Genomic DNA, 4,280 nt, shown 5'->3' with positions numbered 1-4,280 from the left:
AATAATTTAATTAATCTGCAATTGTTTTCTAAACCTTTGGGGAAAAACTTGTTTCAGCATTATCATTTTGAATAATATTTTAATTCATTAATTCAAGATCTCATTTCATAGTTTAAATCCTAATTACTTTGTAATATCACATTTGGCAATATTTGTTTTGCCTTCTACTAGTAGTTTTCTTTTAGAGCCATCTGCCAATGAGCTTTCTTTTTCCACTTGATTTGAATGTCCACTAAAAAATCATGATTAACTGAGTAAAAGTTCTTCCTTGACTGAACTTTTGATTTCTTCCAGGAAAGAATTTTTAAAAATCAAGTTTTGTAAATAATCATCCACGAGGTAACACAGAGCTGTGGAAGAGCATAATCACAACAGGAAGAAAAGTGTCAGTTCAGAAAGGAACTAGTATTTGCAAGACATAGGTATTTTCTCAGATAACTATTATTTAGAAGTGATCGTCCAAATATCTCCTTAGTTTGAAAAAATTAAAAAAAAACTAAATCCAGCTGAAACTAAGCAACATTTTTTTTTTTGGCCAGTCCTGGGGCTTGAGCTTTCCTCAAGGGTAGAGCTCTATCACTTGAGCCACAGTACCACTTCCAGCTTTTCTTTGTATGTGATATCAAAGAATATAACCCAGGTCTTTGTGCATGCTAAGCAAGCACTCTACCAATAGGCCAAACTCCTGGCCTAAGCCATATTTGAAAAAAAACATATTGCTTCCATAAGTAAGAGCTGCAGGGGAGTAGCTGACCTCAAGCTATTATAAAACTTGAAGCATAAATTATGTCAGCAGGACATCACCAAGGTTAGTTTCCTTCTTTGTATTAGCTTTATTCTCAAGTAGGTTCTCCTGACAACTTGACAAAGATTATATGAACTTAACTCCAATTGGGTCTAATGAAATGAGATGTCTCTGTTTTGTCTTTTGTTTCTGTGTGTGTGTGTGTGTGTGTGTGTGTGTGTGTGTGTGTGTGTGTGTGTGTGTGTGTGTTCCTGGAGCTTGACTCTGGGCCTGGGGGATGTCCTTGAGCTTTTTACTCAAGATGAATTCTCTACCACTTGAGGCACAGTGCCACTCCTGTCTCCTTTGAGTAGCTCATAGGAGGTTAGAGTCTACAGATTTACCTGGCTTCTAGCCACCATCCTCAGTTCTCGGCCTCCTGAGTAGCTAGGATTATAGGCATGAGCCACCAATGTCCAGCAACAGAGGTCTCTGTTTCTAAGAGTTCCCAAAAAAGTACTAAGGAAAGTTCTGATTGATTCAATTTTGCATGTACCCATGTTAGGAACAAATTTTATGACTGGCATGATACATCTTAGGAATCAACAGTATGGTTCTATAAGTGGTGAATTTTTTTTCTCACAATCCCTATACTAACAACTGTATCTTCTCTTCCTAAATTAAAACTCCTGATTGTAATTTCCTGGGTATGTTTCAGTTGTTTCCCCCAATGGCTTCAGACTATAGGATGTACTTTTCTGGATTTGTTTATAATTAGGAAATATATGTCTAAAAAACCAATAATGGGATAGTCATATTGCCTCACATATTACATTCTTATTTCCTTGTTCTTTTTCTTCTTTGTGACAAATCTAAATACCAAAGGCATTCAAAATCTCTGCTAACTTATAGCTTGTGTCAGTGGTTTACACCTTTAATTCTAACTATTCACAAGTGTGAGATCTGAGGATCACAGTTCAAAGCTAGTTTGGGCAAGACAGTTCTTGAAACTCTTTTCTCCAATAAACCACCAAAAGCTAGAAATGAAGGTGTGGTAGAGTGATAGTTTTGAGCAAAAAGGTTCAGGGATAGGCCCAGGCCAGAAGTTCAAGCTCCAGGAAGAAAAAAAACAGTGAACAGGATAATCTCATGCCAGACTGACCCTACAAGTTGCAAATAAAGTTTTTCACATTGTTACTCTATCCTTGCTATGTCAAGGCTGACAAGTTATTGTTACTGGAACTGGCAATACTCCAGAGAGGAGGTATCCAAAAGGAAGGTGACTTCTTGCCTGGCCCTCGGTACTAGGCTCTTTTTGTTGTCAAAAAGACTTTTAGGACACAATAAGGTACAGACAAAGAAATTCTGGTTAATAAAGCAAAGGAAAGGTAGCAAGTAAACAACTAAGCATGGGTGCAGATACATCTAACAGATGTGATGAGTGTGTTAAGTTCGTGGGTATTTGTATTTGTGGTGAAAAAGTCAATTGAAGGGTTGGCTCAAATTCACCTTAAGTTGCTCCCCTTTAGTCTGACTTCTGGTATATATTGTCGTTCTTGTTTTATACTTTTATCAATGTGGCCTGCAGATTATAGATCAATCCACTCATTCATTCTGTTTATCATGACATTAATGTTTGGGTGTCCCTTTTTTTTTTCTTTTGTTGGTTGTGGGGCTTGAACTCAGGGTCTGGGTGCTGTTCCTGAGCTTTATCACTCTAAGCTAGTGTTCTACCACTTTGAGCCACAGCACCACTTCCAGTTTTCTGGGGGTTAATTGGAGGTAAGCGTCTTCTCATGGACTTTCCTGCCCAGGCTGGCTTCAAACCACAATCTTCAGATTTTAGCCTCCTGAGTAGCTAGGATTACAGGCCTGAGCCAGCAGCACCTGGCTTGATTATCTCTTTTAACAAAGGAAGGGTTCAACAACATACTCCCTTTCAGACAAGTATCCATCCATGTTTATAAGTATTTTTCTGTGCAAAAACTTTTTTTATTGTTTGTTCCCAGGGGAGTCATTTTCCCAAGAATTTTTTTCTAGATATATGCCTTTCTTTTATGATATCCTTGCTCAATTCCCAGAATACACTATTTTGGCAAGCAGACAAGGTCAGAAGGAAAGAGCTATTCTTTTTTCTTGATTTTTAAACTAAATGTTGTAACTTATTGTGAAGTGAAGGCTTAAAACAAAGAAAATAATGCTTATATGCTTTTAACGAAGCTATTCATTAATACAGTTTTTGACTCTGAATTCCTGCTTCTGGCTCCTATAACTTATTATTCCTGATCTATCCTATGAGAAAATAAACTTCTTTGTTAAAAATTCAAACTCAGCCGGGCATGGGTGGCTCACACCTGTAATCCTAGCCACTCAGGGGGCTGAGATCTGAGGATCAAAGTTCAAAGCCAGCCCACGCACTAAAAAGTCTGTGAGACTCTTATCTCCAATTAATCACCAAAAAAACAGAAGTGGTCCTGTGGCTCAAGGGGTAGGGCAGTAGCCTTGAGCTGAAGCGCTCAGGGTCAACACCCAGGCCAAGAGGTAGAACCAGTAGCCTTGAGCTGAAGCACTCAGGGTCAACGCCCAGGCCCAAACTTCAAGTCCCATGACAAAGAAAAAAAAACAACTCATCCTGGGACTGAGCTCTAAGACAAACTTTCTACCTTCATTTTATTCAAAATCTCAGCAACATTTAATTTTTCTTTTTTGGCATCCAAGATGTCAGGTATACCTAGTTTTCTCCCTTTCCCATTAGTTATTTTTAGCTAAATATCACTATGAAATTTTGTTTGTTTTTGTGCTGGCACTGGGGGTTGAACTTGGAGCCTAGACATTGTCCCTTACCTTTTTTGCTCAAGGCTGGTATTCTACCACTTGAGCGACAGCTCCACTTCTAGCTTTTAGGGAGTTAGAGATGAGAGTCTCCTGTCCAGACTGGGTTTGAACTGGGATCTCAGATATCAGCCTCCTGAGTAGTATTACAGGAATGAGCCACTGACACCTGGTAGGTTTTAGTTTATTATTTTTTTTCTTTGTCAGTTGTGGGACTTGAACTCTGGGCCTGGGCGTTGTCCCTGAGCTCTTCAGCTCAAGGCTACCACCCTATCACAGTGCTACTTCAGTTTTCTGGAGGTTAGAGATAAGAGTCTCACGACTTTAGTGCCTGGGCTGGATCTGAACCTCGATCCTCAGATCTCAGCCTCCTGAGCAGCTAGGATCACAGGCATGAGCCACTGTGTCTGGCCCCAGTTTTAGTTTATTTTAAATCCAGTCCTTGCACATCCATGCTAATGCTGCATTATTCACAATAGCTAAGTTACAGAAATGGCCCAGATGCCCTACAATAGATGAGTGGACCCCCTAAAAAATGTGGTTACCTATACACAGTGAAATTTAACACAGCTATTAGAAAGAGTAATGGTATGTCATCTGCAGGGAAATGAATGAATCTAGAACAAATCACTGTTAAGTGAGGTAAGCCAACCTCTCTCACATGCAGAAGTTAGATCTAAAATACCCTAGGATATGATAAATTATACAAAGCTCTAGGCAGTGT

This window comes from Megascapheus bottae, chromosome 19 (assembly GCF_031878675.1).
Source record: "Megascapheus bottae isolate mThoBot1 chromosome 19, mThoBot2.hap1, whole genome shotgun sequence".
Classification (NCBI taxonomy): Eukaryota; Metazoa; Chordata; class Mammalia; order Rodentia; family Geomyidae; genus Megascapheus; species Megascapheus bottae.
This window is presented reverse-complemented; position numbering follows the sequence as displayed.